We start from the raw sequence: 16,146 nt of genomic DNA, 5'->3' as shown, positions 1-16,146 counted from the left end.
TGTGTGCCTACCTGTACCTCCGTATCAGGGTGCAGGTCTAAAGATAAAGAAATGATTATTTCTCACAGAGCACACAACAGCCAAGCACGTAAAGCATAACCCTGTAAGTATGATTGATTTTCCATGCAATATGAAGGAAAGAAGGAAAAGAATTAATTGCAAGCCCAGATGAGAATCAGACAGGAGGCCTTGTGTGTGTCTGAAGATAAGATGGTCTTTGAAGTTCCACTTTTCTTCTCGTGTGCAGATGACTGACCCCCAGCCTCGTTTCACCAAGAAGAAAGTGGTAGATCATTAAAAGCTCATCACTCAAGGACTTCAAGGAAGAAGGGCTTTCGAGGAAAGCCACCCCCCCTTTCTAGTCCATTAGCCTAATGAGCGAGAGAGGAGAAATAATCTCAGACAGAAGAGTCTGAGGTCATAAGTAGGGAAGAAAGGATAAGGGTGGATGATGGATAATGAACTTTCATAAACAAAGGAGAAGCTTTAAAGGAAATAAGTAAGAACTCAGTACAGCAGGGCTCTGGGTGGAAGGTCAGGCAGCCCAGGATCTCCCAGGAGGTATTTCGTCCACCTCCTTCAGGCGCCTGGAATTTGCCTCCAGGAACAGAGGGCAGTGCAACATGCTTCCTGAGCAATTCTGCAGTGCAACTGGCTACTTAGTTGAAAACACTCCACAATAGCGCCATTCATCTTTTGGTGGTGTCTGTGGGTGCTAGGATATTAAATAAGATACTCGAATGCAAGCAATGTTTGAGGGAATTAAGTAAATGGCAAGTTTTAAAGAGATACAGCTCTTAGAAATCGTTTGCAGTCAAATCATGAATAAATGTAGCTCAGAATTTTCTGTGGTCTAATGTTGATTGGTATTCTATACAGAGTAATGAGCTATACAGTGCAAATATTATGGGTAGGAATTTTTGCAACAGTGGTATATCAATTTGGGGAAGCTGGTACTATGTCTCACCAGGTTCCTTTTCTTGTACAATTCTAGGTTAGCTGGCCACAAGAGGCATTTGACATGAGGTATGGAATGGACCATCTGTCCTATACTCTGAAGGTCGGTGCAGGGCTCCAGGCACAGTGGCAGATTGTGAGCATCATGACTGATCTGCTGGCTGGCTCCTTGCTGTGAGTCAGCATTCCAATTCATCTCTCCTCTAGCTCCCCCAAGATCTGCTTCTTCAGCTTCTCGAAGGCCCTGCACAGGTATGTGTGTAACTGTGTGCCCAAAGGTACCAGATTCTGCAGCATACCCCATAGCATTGGGGCTGTAAGTACTGAGAGACGGATGCAGACTCCAGTTTGTCTTTCAAGTTCCAGTTGACCCTGTGGAACTTCATCAATGTAGCTCCCACTTGCCCTTGACTCAGCCACATCCAGCTTTCTTCTCCATTACCTGTGTGGCAGACACAAAGTCTCCACACTTCAGGTCCACAGTAGGCACAGAGCCAACAGCCTGCAGAGGTTCCCCTCCCAGCTCCCAGGATTGCATAAATGTCTTACACCTATGACTCCCTTAGATTATATCAGACAGCAGCTCTGCTTCTTGATCAAGCTTTGATGGAGATAACAATCTTATGACATAGAAAATGTATTCAGAACTGAAACTCATTCAATGCATGAGCGAAAAATATCCTCCAAATTCATATAAATGGTCCCCAAGTTGGAAAATGGTTTGAATACTGAATGTAAAATTGTACTCAAAGTTTGTACTTAAAATTTCTCAGTGCACCAAGAAAACTATTAATTTATATTCTTTCCATGAAAAGATCAAGAATAAAATAATCCTAGAGGCTCTTAAGTTTTTTTGACCATTACTGAGCTGGAAGATAAACATCATAGATTTGGAACTTTGTTGTGTATTTTTACCTTACCAACCATAAATAAAGTTTCAAAATGAAAAGAAACAAAGTCAGGAAGAAATGTACAGAAACCGTTCATTAAGAGTTTAGCCAACAATTCCAGGCACTTGCATTGCCTTGGCAACTTGAATTTTTGTAGTCTTCCCCTCGGTGCCATGCCTGAAATCCACATCCGCATTTCCACATGTCTGGTAGATGAATGCCGCTGAATATTCCATCCGAGTCTCAACCACAAGCTCAACTTTTTAACATTCCCTCACCTTTGAGTAAATACGTCCTTTCCCTTGCTTTTCCAATGTCTGTGAACAGCAGAGATGGTTGTGCATCATTATTTGTGGCCTCGAGGCATCAAATACCCTTCTCATGTCTGGAAGTGCCATCCCACCTAGGAGACTTCCCTGGTCTTGCAGCTCTGATGAAGGCTTGACCTAGGTCATTCCCATCAGTTGAACTGGGCAAGATTTCCACTTAGAGGACACTAATGGACGAGAGGAGGTACCGTTCAGAACTCACTTTCTGGCAAATGTGGCAGTTGAATGCTTTCTGCCTACAGGAAGCCATGGTAGAGGTTCTGGCTTCCACTGCCTGGTTGGGAGGTATGAATTATGTCTCTTCTCCATGGCAACGGACGGGGCCTTGCAGTCGGCTCTGCACTGCTCCTACTACCAAGTCTGCAAACCTGACTCTCTGGGCACTCTGCAGTGTTGATGAGGTGGGTTGATAGAGTTAATAGCTTAACCCAGATAGTAAAGACTCTCGTACTTGTAATTAAAAACATTGACTGATTGAAGGCATGCAGGAAAGATATATTAACATTTTCTTCAATTCTAAGCAGTTGCAAGATCCGAGTCCTATTGCACTGCCACATCTATGTGCAAAATGACCTGAGAACTTGTCTTCTTCTTTCTATCCCAATGTCACTATCATAGGGAGGTTCAGAAAATAGCTGAAAGGGAGCTTTCTATATGTCCGAACAGCCTGAGCTTTTTATATGTAACAGCTAATTTGATCTTGACAGGAGCTCTGGGATGGAGGTACCAGTCTTAACGCCAGGCAGCAGATGAGAGGAGTGAAGTCTTGAGGAGATGTCACACAACTTGCTAGATTCTTGCAGACCTGGGGCTGGAGCAGATTTTTTTCATTTTAAATCCAGGGTGGAGCATGTACAGGGCTGCTTAACCCTTCCTTCAGACTGATGTTTGTCAAATATTCCCATCCTGTCACCCATGTCACAGTCCTGCCCGATACCTTCAATGACTTGTTGGTGCCTTTGGATAAAGACCACACCTGTGGCCACCAGGTCCTCAAGGGTCTGGCCACACTATCTCCATTTCATCCTTTGCCTTATGTCCCTTCTGTGTGGCCACAAAAGTAAGAAGATTAGGCCATTCTGCCCTTCACAGGGGCATCCCGTGTTTCCCCACCTCTGGGACTGACTCCCTTGGGTCTCTACACCCACAGGAGCTCCCCAGATTTTGCTTATTGAACAACATCTACCTTGTGTCGAGTTTGCCTCAGGCGCCAGGCTCCGGGGGAATAGGACCCCAACCATCCCCTCCAAGCCACCCGTTAGCCCCAGGAAACAGGCCTCCACTCAGGAAAATGGAGGGTCAGACGGTGGAGAGCTTAGGCACAGGTCACCCGACTCACAAGTGGCAGTTTGGAGTTCAGGTCAAGTGACAGGAAGCTCAGGCTTTCAGCTTGCACCCCATTGCGCTGGGTCCAAGTTCTGGAGATGGGCCTTCCCCGGCTGGAGCCACAGTGATCTCTTCTCACACCCTCAGTGTTTCCCCCTGAGTCTCCAACAGGAATTCTGCCTTCAGCGGTGGTCTTCTAGGCACAGCGCTATTCATTCGTTCCACAAATATTTCCTAAGTGTTTTAGTTAACTTTTTCATGGCTGGGACCTAAGGTCTGACAAGAACAACATGGAGGGGGAACAGTTTATTTTGACTCATGGTTTCTGAGGTTCAGTCTGTGCTTGGTCGACTCCATAGCTCTGGGCCCAAGGTAAGGCAGAGCATCATGGCAGACGGGTGTGGTACAGGGCAGCAGCTCAGGACATGGCCACCGGAAACAGAGAGAGAGAGAGAGAGAAAGAGAGAGGGGTGGTGGACACACACATACGAGGGGATGGGGGGGGGGGCTTGGCTCACCAGGGACAAAATATAAAGCCAATAGGCATGTCTTCTCCATCACACTGTACCTGCCTCCAGTTACCCCCCAGGTCTTTATCAGTGGACGAATCCAGGGATCAGGTTACAACTCTATGAATGTAATCAGTTTTCCTCTGAGCCTTCCTGCATGGCTCCCACGTGAACTTTTGGAGGCCACCTCATATCCAAACTGTCCCGCTCAGCAGCGCCTCTGTGCCAGGCATGGACCTGGACGCTGGAGACTCAGCCAGAAGCACACAGGAGCAGCCTCTGCCCTCAGGGAGGCCACAGGAATCAGAGGGCAGTGCAGGCCGACGTGTGGTGTGGCCAGAGCAGCTGTGGAGGAAAGAGTCAGGAACGGCCCCAGGAACAGGCTGCCCTTTTCAAAACAGGGGTGGGCTTTATAACAAGGTGGTCCTTGAGTAGAGACATTAAGAAGTCAGGGGCCTGGTAACTGGGTCTCTGGAGGGTGGGAACCCAGGAAGAGGGAATGGCATGTGCCGAGGCCGGCAGCAGAGGGAGGCCAGGCTCACCCCAGGCACAGCAGGAACCAGGGCCCAGAGCATTGGGACCTGGGGGAGGGGAGAAGTGGCTGAGGTCAGAGAGGAGGCAGGCAGACCCCCCGGAGCCCCACCAGCACCTGCAAGCTCTCTTCCTGGGCAGCCACTGGAGGCTTGGAAGCAGAAGAATGTCTGGCCTGACACTCCCCTTAACAGAAGATGGGCAGCAACTGGCAGGTGATTGTTGCAGTGGGCCCAGGACAATGGTGACTTGGGCCAGTGGGAGCGCAGGGGAGATGGCAAAAAAAGTGGAGGGTCTGCGTCTATTTTAGAGGTAGATCCAACAGGTCTTTCTGAAGGTTGTTGTGGAATTGAGAGAAAGAGGGAAGCCAGGGGTGGTTCCCACGATTTGGGCCTGAATACTTGGAAGGACGGAGCTGCCATTTACCGACTTGGGAAGGGCCATGGGAGAAACCTAGCAGAGGGGAGCAGGACGGGTCAAGTATGAAGGTTAAAAATCACGTAGGGTCTCGGGTGCTGTATTAGGGTTGTCCAGGGAATCAGAACTAACAGGGGGCGTACGCCTGTGAGGGTGTGAGGACTGGTTATCGGGCATTGGCTCACATGCTTGTGGGGGCTGAGAAGCCCCAAGTTCTGCCGTCTGAGCTCTGAGTTGAAGGCCCAGGAGAGCCCATAGTATAGTTCCTCTCTGAATGTCAGCAGACCTGAGACCCAGGAAGAGTTGATGTTTTAGTTCAAGTGTGAAGGCAGGAAAAAAAAAATCAACATTATTGTTTGGAGAGCATCAGTCAGGAGCATTTCCTCTGGCTTGGGTAGGTCAGCCATTTGGTCTATTTGTTCCTTCAACTGATTGGGTGAGGCCCACCCACATTATGGAGAGCTATGGGCTCTACTAAGACTTCTGAGTTACATAGTAATCACATCCAGAAAACTCTGCACAGCAACAATTAGAATGAGGATTGCCCAAATATCTGTGCAGTTTATGGTTCAGTCAAGAGGATACATAAAATTAACTATCCCAGGCAACCTACTATGCATCTGAAGTTCAGCAGAGATAACAATTCTTCAAGTCTCCTTTACACTAAGACCTTCCTGATATGAGGATCCGAATTTTCTAAGGATTTGTATCTAACATAGAATTAAGAACTCCATACACAACCACAAAAAGGGTGGGAAAAAACCTAAGGATAAAAATCAGGCAAATGTTTAAGTAGTTAGCAGCCTTAACTAGTTTAATTGGATCCCAAATATCCAATAATATTATTCTCTAGAGAAACATTACATTACCGAAATCAAAATTAGGGGAATTGTAAATACTTCAAATAAAGTAGTAGTGCATTTGTAGATCAAAGAACACAAACACGCTGTCCATGTGATTTTTATCAAGAGAATTAAATGCTAGAAAGAAAACATAGAAAATGAGCACAACTGGTGGAAAAATTAACTAATGAAAAACCGTTTGAACAAATGGAAAACTCTCTGGGGCAAATTAAAGAAAAACAGTTGTGGCAGAAAACTTTCGAGAGATTATCAATATTGTTCCAGGAAAATGAATAAACATAAAGCCGAACTCGACACACTAATGGAGTAAACCTAGAAGCTCAATAACTAGGAAATAAAAATCATCTTTTAACCAGGGATGTGTAATGAATAATCTCACTCTAAAAATAAGAATCTATTGTAGAGATTATGAATTTATTTCTCAGTTTGTTTTGACTTCATGTAGCATATAAGGCAGAGTAATTGTACATGCAAAGAACGATAATAATTTTTGAATAAAAATAGAAATACGATACCAAGACAATTCATCTACCTAAGAAATACAGTATATCTGTTCCTCAAACTAGAGAAAAACCTTTAGCTGAGTTTACAAATAGGAGAGTTAATACGGAAGGCATCTGACCTGCCTCATCAAGTAGCAGACTGGGTAATCAGTGTCTTTTGAGGTTCTGTGACTCTGCTTTTTAATTTGCAGTATCACAGAAAGCAATTTCCTGGCATTCCACAGTCTAGCTCTAGGGTCAAAGTAATTGGTGACCCTTGGTCTTTGTAAACAATCTGAATAACAAAGATCACAAAAGAGACTTTAGAGGGACGGTCAATTTAAATTGCATCTTTCTAAGCTGCTGATTCTCAAAGATGGGTCTCCAGAACAGTAGGATGGCAAAAAGATGTCTCGGAAATGGAGAAGATTCGGGAAAAAATGTGGAGGGGTATCATGGTCACTGGAACTGTGGCTGCAGGCTGGCTAGTGTCCTTTTGTCTCCCCCTCGCCCCTACATTTCTGTGCCCAGTTTGTCCTCTACGGGCTGAATCACCTGGGCAGCCAGGTTTCCTCTTCCTTTTTGAGTCTCATTTCTGGAAGTCACTGTCACCCTCCATAGCTCTAGCTGTCACCATGGGCCTTTCTACCATGATTCCAGTGCCGCTTCATCCCTCCCCTCTCTAGACCTAAAGCTTCCTACGTGGCTAATTTCTAGGTGCCGGAGAGATCTCTTAAAGGTTGGCTTTACCCTGTTTACCCCTCTGTAGTACCTTCCATAAAGTCTTCAGAACCAGCTCAAGTGGACTCTGCTTCCCTGAGTGACGCAAGAGTGTGAAATAATTTTTAAATGGCTGAGAAAAAATTGAAGGGTATGGACTGTGTAGTGTCATCATCCACAGAATACCTTTTATGGTGCTCCAAATGTAGCCCAATCTTAATATCTCTGCACGGGAATTATAGGTTGTGGGTAAAGGTATTGATTTCCTCTATCAGTGAACCCGCCTCTCCCTGGATCTAGTAATTCCTCAGTCCCGGAGGTTTTCTTCATGCCCACAGAAGACAGGAGAGGAGCAGGGTTCCAAGCTTGCAGGGTGCAAAAAGGTGGTTTGTTATTGTTTTATGCAACAGATACGGAACACGGCAAGGGAAAGATTGAGGTTGAAATTATGTAAAAAACTAATGTTCTCTAGGCCAAAACAGATGCAGCTACTTGTACACATTTATCTTGTTGGGCTCTAGGAGTCCTTGGAGATTATTCTCCAGTTACCTTTTACTGAAGCCATCCAGTATAATGAATGTATGAAAGTACATAACTGACTGTGCCTTAGAGGAAAAAGAACGTGGTGAAAATAGGAAGCTCTCACAGCTGAAATGGACCATCACTAAGCTCCACGTCAACTGGCAATATTAAAATGTCCAAGATTACCAAGACTCAACCATTAGTGAAAATGCACCTAAAACCTTTTAAAGTCACTTATCACATCTAATTATCTGATACCAGGTATAATTATGCTATTATGTATAATTTTAGTACCATGGCTTACATCATACTAATTCACCCTGTATGCCATATTGAATTTCTAGCCTAAAATTATCAACATATTGATTGCAGGAAGACGAAAAAATGAGTAGTCTAAAACCGTCTATGGAGAGTCGTATTTATTTATTCATTCATTTGACAAAAATTTCCCAGCACCGATTATGTACTATATAAGGTGCTAGATTCTGGTGATACAGTGACAAATAATATCTTCTTGAGGCACACAGAGTCCACAGGACAGCAAAATTGGGGATAGAGAAATAATTTCAAGTAGGGAACCAGGCCATGCTGAAGTTAATTTGAGGGTATATGCAGGTGTGAGCTGGCACCCCCAGGTGGGCTGGGTGCTGGCTAAACTCTAGGATGAGTTAATGCCTAGTTCTCAGGGAAGATGAACATTGGTGGAATGTTCCAAATAGCAGTAATATACTAAGAGAGGATGTTCCATCTAGAGGTTACCTAGGAATTGATGCAGTCATAGCACCAGGATTAACCAGACATATGTTGGAGAAGGGACTGAATGGGTGGGCAAAGACATTGTACATTACCAGATCTGACTAGTGCTGGTCTCTGGAGACTCCTGAAGCTTTCGATAAATTTGATTCATTTGGCCACTTAATAAGCATATAAGGAAGCCACCTGTGTACCAGCATTGAAGATATAAGAGTTGAACCAATGGAAGGGCCCCTAGCCTCATGGAAATTAGGTTCCATCTAATGGAAATCAAAGGTGCAACTTTGATTCTGTTGGGGTGGGCATTTAAAGTGAAACCGTTTTCATGAATTAAATGAGTGCATGTTGTTATTAGTGCTGTGAAGGAGAAATGGTGTTGGCATTGAGAAATGTCCATCACAGGAATGGACTAGGGTGGGATGTTCCGACAATACCTCTTGAAGGAAGTGTCATTGGAAGAAAGACCTGAAGGTCAAGAAAGATTCATTCATACACAAAGTGGGGTGAAGAATGTTCTAGAAGGATATCCCAAGTAACATTATGTCCTGAAATGAGTGAAGAACTTGACCTGCTCCAGGACAAGGATCCGTGAGGCTGGAGATAACAAGAAGGAAGAAGAGTGACCTCCCGTGCCTTGGAGCGGTCATAAGGAGGCAGATCATGGGAGGCTACAAAGTCCCAGATGGAAGGGTTGAGGTTCGTTAAAGTTGCTCTAGGAAGACACGCAAAGGTGTGTTTACAAAGGGAGGTGACATGACACAACCCTGGCATTAGGTAGAAAAGGGATTGCCGGTCGGCAGGAATGGAAGCAGAGGGCAGGAAGGAATCACAGTGGCTGAGACGCTGAGTGCTGGAGAAAGGTGGAGAGGAGCAGGTGTACTTTAGGGGTCGTAGTATTCTGTGTCCTCAAACCTGGGTGTGGGTTGTGGGGGAAGCATTTAATCTAAGGTGATTCCTAGCGTGGTGGCCTGGGCAACTTTGTCAATAACAGAGCCATTTATTCAAATGTGGACAGCTAGCGGGGAGCTGGCCCAGGAAATGTCATTCACCTGTAAGAAGTAAAGTCTTGGCTTGTGATGTGGAGGATTTACTCAGCTTTGAGGGACGTGCAGGAAGGGGGGAAGGCCAGGGACACTTCCAGACACTGGGAAGGTTTCCATTCTGAGGGGAAGGAGGCTGCCATGACACATGGGGGTGGGGGGGGAAGCCGCCACAGGGCGAACTCAGGTGGGAACTGAGAACCTGGAGTGAAAGCAATGGGGTGGGGAGCGGGGAGGGGCGTGAGAAGGTCCCAGACACACTGAGGGGGCTCAGGGCTTGTGGAGTGAAGGAGCCGCTGAACCCAGAGTGGGCAGCAGAGGGAAAGAGGCCAAGGGCGGAGTGGGCCAGCCCCAGGGTGGCAGGAGCCCTACCTACACCTACTGGGCAGCGCCCATGGCTATGGCAAGTACGTGTTCAGAGACCCTGGCAAGAGCGGCTCCGAGGGATGAGTGGTGGGCGAGGGAAGGTGGGATGTGGGTGTGTCTTCCCAGCAGCTTCACTGTACAGTGGAGTTGGTTTAGGAATGTGGAGACACAAAGCCACTCACAGCATGGGCGCAGGCCAAGAGCAGCCAGTCAATGGTCAGAGAGCACTTGAGAAGAGGAAGGGCAGATTAACAGAAAAAGGACTGAGAGGACAAGGACAAGCTCCTTAATACAGCAACAGCCATCGTAGGGAGCCTCTACTAGTAACCGTCCGTCACTTCATCCCATTTAATCCTCACCACAAAACATGAGGCAAATGCTATAATTATGTGCATCTTACTGATCAAATAATTGAGATTCAGTGTTTTGCCTGCGGTCACTCGAGCCAGGAAGTGATAACACCAGAGGCAAGCCCAGGCCAGCTGCGGAGCCCACACGCTTCACCACTCTGCGAAACTTCCGCCCACCTCTCAGCTTAAATCCCAGTAGAAGCCGGCAACTCTGCACACACCTGCCACCCAGGGTCCAGCAGCCTTTCCACTGTGGCCGCATCTCGCCCTCAGGCCCCACCAACCTGGAAGACCCAAGTGCAGCTGGAAGAGTGTGTCTTTAGCCCAAGGTTGTGATGCCCAGGAGCAGAATACTTAAGAGAATATCTCAGCCCCCTGAGAGGGTGGTACGGCTGCTACCTCCTCACTTGCTGGGATCCTCTTTCCTTCTTTTCCAACCTTCTCCTGGCAATCCACGTCCAGCCCAACCCTCCACACCACTTCACGGAATGCCATCTCCCAGACAGTTCCTGGCCCCCAGGAAACCACTCAGCTAGAAGAATGGCAGGACTCTTCAGACCTGGGTGGCAAAATGGGCAGAGCCAAACATTGTGTGCACATATAGATGTTTAGCAACCAATCCATCAGTATGTGCAACTATAAGGCACCAATAAAAAATGTGGGAAGAGTAAACAACAACAACAAAACAAATACCCACCAAGTTGCTTTTGGTTAAATGGTCTTCAACCAAAGCCTGGCCCTGTAAGTTAGTTTCAGTTCTTCATCTGAAACCTCCTTGACTGGTCCCAACCTTCAGTGAAGGTGTGAGTTCTGCCTGGGCCTCCACGCACCACGCTTTGACTTGGCTTCCTCTGCATTGGAACGATTCCTCTGAAGGCTTTGCAGCTGGCCCACCTGTTTGGGGGCGACATCTGGTCCTATGGCTCAATGCACTCTTTTTCAAAGTGTGACCTGCAGGTTGTTGAACCCACCGCACACCAGTTGAGTCAGGATCTCTGCAGGCAAGTCCTTGGCTAGTTCTAACCTTTGGTATGTATAAGGCTTTTTTCCCAGCTTCTTTGCAGAATCCTGGGCTTCTTTGATTGCCAAACCATGGTCAGAAAATAGGGCACCCACAAAACTTAGCAGTTCTTGGGCACCCTGCTCATACCAAGAAGCTCAACTGTCCCTCTGCTTTCCAACAGGCCTCTCTAGTGGAGTATTAATAATTTCCTTAAGTTCTGGGGTAGCCCAGCCTTCTGCCTGACTGCATGTGACACCTGCCAGGTGGACTGAGTCTGTTCTTATCTCCTCTAGTGATGGATTAGTTCCAGCCCAAGGTCACATCCATCCTAGTAGCAAAGACAACATTGGAAAGGTGGGGTTGTGGTCAGATCAAAGATAAACAGCTGGGGTGTTTTTGTGAAAGCATGAACAATGAAGACTTTTTTTCTATTTATCCTGATTTTTTTTTCTGAATGAATAGCCTTTAATATCATTTCATCCTCACTTTCTGAAGATGATATCTTCTTCAACCGTTTTCTTCTAATTGAGGATTTGAATGCTAATCTATAAAGGCCAATCGAGCTGCCATAGGAACAGGGCTGATGATCATCCTGGTTTAGGTTATTTCTGTGTATTAGATCTTATAACTGAAGACCGTTTGTGTCTTAATTCCTATAGCAAGGAATAAAGATTAGGAAATCAGTTGTCCCCTGACCTACAAACACCTGAATTAGGAGTGTCCTATATAAGGGAATGTACCGCTCTGAGCACTGATGCATGGGTGGATTCTTCTTTTCTTTGCAAGTCTGTGGCAGATGCAGGGAGGGTGAGCCCTTCTGGTCTTGTGCCAACTGCATGGAGCAGCTGCACAGGGGTCTCCCCTCCTCAGCCTCCTCTCATTGGCAGGGTGGCATCTTCCCCAGCTGTCCTGAAAATGAGAATGTCCGATTTCGGCATCTTGTGCTACTACACGTGATGACATTTGCCCATAGGATCAGTGAATTAATAATGGTGCTAGCCCACAAAGATCCTTTTGGTACAAAACACAGCAGAATTATTACCCTTACATTTTTGCCCTCACTGTGATTATGTAGCCCTGTGGAGGTGGGCTTAACGAGATAACTGGTTTGTCTGTATAACTTGGCTTATAAACTTCAAACAAGCAACCCATAAGTGATTTTTTTGAAACATAACCTTTATGTTAAATTGAAAAGCACTCTGTCAGGTGTGCTGGCGACAACTCTCGTATCAGAGTTAATCATTTCCTTTTGCAAACGTGATAGCATGGTTTTATTACAGGTGTGGACTTCCAAACAAAATGTTTTTCAATTTCATTTGACTAACTTTTTGATGAAAGTGCCCATCTCTCATTAAAACTTGTGTTATTGTCTCTAATCAAAGCAAAAGGAGCTATTTTAGCTAACAGATGATAAGTTACAATAAAAAATTAAATCGGGTCTTGACGTAGGAGCATGTAACCGGTTTTTGTTTGCATAGGACCTTGGAGCCGAGGTCAAGTTCAGCTCAGGCTGATCCATCCCTGAAGAACAGAAGTTGAGAAGATGATAACCAAACTCCACAGTGGAGACGTCCGTTTCAGAGGCCAGCCCTAACTCTTGGTGCTCTAGCAGTGCAAAAGCCTGGCCAGGGGAAGGCAGGTGTTTCCATTTCACCCATGAGAATATGAGGTGCAGAAGGAGTAGAGAACTGTCCAGGGGTGGTCTAGATACACGTGGACAGGCTTAAGATCTTTTGCTTCTAAGGCCCTGTTTTTCTACCACATTGCACTTTGGTTTCAGAATGTCTGATCTGTGATAAAGCTGGCCTTTCAAGTCTTCTCGGGGATAATTCTGGGAAATTCACTTCATCTCTCCAATCTCATTATCTTCATTTTTCAAGAATACAAAAGCAGTAGTATAAACTGTCCTTCATCCTCTGTCGTGAAGGAGAGCGAACTAAATGCTACACGAGAAACGCTGAACGCACTGAGAAGTGCCATCCAAAGGGAAGGCCGGGTGACCAGGCTGGCCTTGAGCGAGTGCTTTCATATCATGGCTGGTGGTTGCTTTTTTTTTTTTTTTTTAAACAAATTTATTTACACAGAGCAAGGGAACTGGAAAATTTATTCGGAACAATGTCAGCATCAGTGAGGGCATGGGTCGCTTTCAGGAAGGGCTGAGCGTTAGCTCCTGTCACCTACTGTGGCCAGTTGGAGTTTGTTTTCCATCATGCTAACAGAACACATGGACACTACGCCAGGGACCCGCTGCGGCAGGTGGCCAGAGCCCCATGCATCTTACATGCTGCTGACACCCATGGTTTGCACTCCTTTGCTCAAACACAGACTGAATGATAAAATACATATCAGGTGGAGCAGTCTGGTGTTTTTCTCCCTCATCTTGGTAATCAAGCATGATTGAAAAAGCGCTAGGTAGCAGGTGGCCCACACAGCGTCACCAGCTGCACATACTGGGCATGTGGTTCCGAGAGTAAACATCAATAACCATTGGCTGAAAATTAGTTAAAAGTCCTTATCTGTCCCTTCAAGTTGTGATCATATTAATTTTATTTGTGTATAGTGTGGGTTCTGCAGATAAGCTGATAAAGGAGCCAAGAAGATGAGGAACACGTAGATATGTTTGCATGCACATACATACATAAATATATACACACGTGTAGTTGTATAGAAACACAACATATACATATATGTATGCATATCCCTACACATATGCAAACATGTGTACGTGGTGCACACACACAAGCACACATGCGCAAACACCATTTAACAAATGTAGACACACACATGCAATATGCACACATTTGTATAGATCTATACACACATGTATATATATGTACATGTGTGCACACACACTTATTTCTTTCCCCACGGAAACAAGGGACTATTTTTGTTCTTCTCCCTCTAAAGCATCAGATTCATCTTAGCAAAGCTAAAATGTACGGCTCCCACCTTTAAACTCCATCCTCCTCCTTCTCTTCTTTGTGGCAGGCATCTTCTGAGTTCCACCATGTGCCCAGTGCCTGTGGAACTGTGTGGAAGGCTCTGTCCCTTGCTCCACCAACAAGGGACTCTGGCCACTGCATTCACCTGTAGAGTTCAGCAGACAGGTGTAATGGTGGATACACCCATAGCCCACCTTGGAGTGACTCTGAATCAGGGGATGAGTGAGTCGTTTAAGGATCATGTGGTGTTAGTGGGGTAGAAGAGTCCCAGAGGAAGAGGTGGGTGCATGTGGCCCAAGTGTGGAGGTTAGAGACAGCATGACTCTTTCAGAAATTTCAGGTGACTTTGGCTGAGATCAAAGGAGGTGCTGAGACCTGGGTTGGGGGAAAGGAGGAAGGGGGCCGGTGGGGAAGGAGCAGAAGGGATGCTGGGGATTGGGTAGGGAGAACACTGGACATCAGGGAGGAGCATAGACTTGGCGTTTGAGGGAGCATTGGTCCCTTGCCTGCAGGGAGTTGGGTGGCTTAGAGAAAAACCAAGCTTTGCAGATGGGCATGCTCTTTGCCTCTCTAGTCTTTTCTTTGGGCTGGGTTTGCACGTGCGCTGGCATCCTGGGGAAATTAGACGACTATCAGTCCTGTGCAGATGTTTGACCCACTCAGCTGGTTGATTCAAAAGCTATGAAAAAAAAAAAAAAAGGGAGGTCAGGTTACATAATTTCAGAATGTGTATGGCAGATGTGGGCTCTGTGATCCGAGCAGAAACGCAGGGAGAGAGATATGTGTCCCCACCATCCTGAGATGACACTTATGGTTCCAGGAGTCATGGTAATTCCTCATGTCAGTGCACAGCTGTACTATCTAGGGGTGCCCTCATCCCCACGTACAGGGGACGATTTGGGGGAGCATCCTGGGAGGTGTCCTGCAGGGATTACTAGCTCTGCCATGCAGAGGAGGGAGCCGAGGCCTGGTGAGGAGACCCTCCAAGCTCCCGCCTCCCAGGTAATGACTGCGGCTGAGCCATTTGTCAGCCCAAGTGCCTCCTAAGGATCTTCTCACCTTTTGTAGCTTCATTTTAAGGACAATTACTCTGTGGGTGAATTTAGGGAAAATATTCCCTGTGAAAGCTAAAACAGCCCTGCTCCAAGCATGAATCCGTCGGTGGTGGCGGTGAGAAACCAAATGTTCCCCAGAAGAATTTTCTTGTAAATCAAGGGCCACATCAATTCTCCCTGGGATGAGGTCTCATATCTGGGTCCTCTGTGCACTTAGAAATGATATTGTACTGGTTTCCTTTTTTTTTCTTTTAGCTGCAATAGTGAGGGTTCCCAATGGCAGAGGGAAATAGATAGGTTTGGCTTCCTAATTACATTAGGGAGTATTATGTGTGGCCCTAGGCTCTGATTCCTTACATTTGCTGCCACAGAACAAATAGCAAATTGCTTTTCCCATTTTTGAGCCTTTTAGCTTCCTTGTTTCTTTTTTTGCCTCCTCTGGCACAAAGCAGAACCTCCTTAACTTACTTGCTACTTAGACAAAATCAGGGAAGAATATAAACCAAATGTGAACAGTGACTAACTCTCAGTGGTGAGCTTAAGATAATATTTGTTGCTTATCTTTATTAGCTTATATTTGTCTTTTTTTGGTAATGAGAATATGTATTTTGCATAAGAGAAAAATAGTAAGGCTTGGTCCTCTTTGGAAAAATAAAAAGTTGAATACTTTCTAATCTACCCCACTACCCCAAAGGATCACACTGTGCGTTTTCATACTGTCTGTACTTTCCTAAGAATTCATCTATTTGTAAGGCTCAAGTGGGAACTCTGAGAGTGTCGTCTGGTGTATGACACAGGAGAGGAAATCCTCTGGTCACTGCTGTAACCGAGGGTGGGAACATCACTGGAAGCCAATGTGTTCCTGAAAAAAGAAGTCATTGGGTGTTCACTTGGGGAGCCCCTGGGATCCAATTTCAATATATTACCTCGACCTGGGAAGACCTCTGGAGCACTGGAGGTGACAAGTGTGAAGTGCCACCCCATCTTTCTGGCATATGATCAAAATATTAATGTTACAGAGTGATCATTTCTGATGTTCATCAGAGTCACATGGGAACAGGAACAGCACCTTTCTGTAACACTAGCCTGAT

Source organism: Callospermophilus lateralis, chromosome 12 (assembly GCF_048772815.1).
Source record: "Callospermophilus lateralis isolate mCalLat2 chromosome 12, mCalLat2.hap1, whole genome shotgun sequence".
Lineage (NCBI taxonomy): Eukaryota > Metazoa > Chordata > Mammalia > Rodentia > Sciuridae > Callospermophilus > Callospermophilus lateralis.
Note: the sequence above shows the minus strand (reverse complement) of the source record.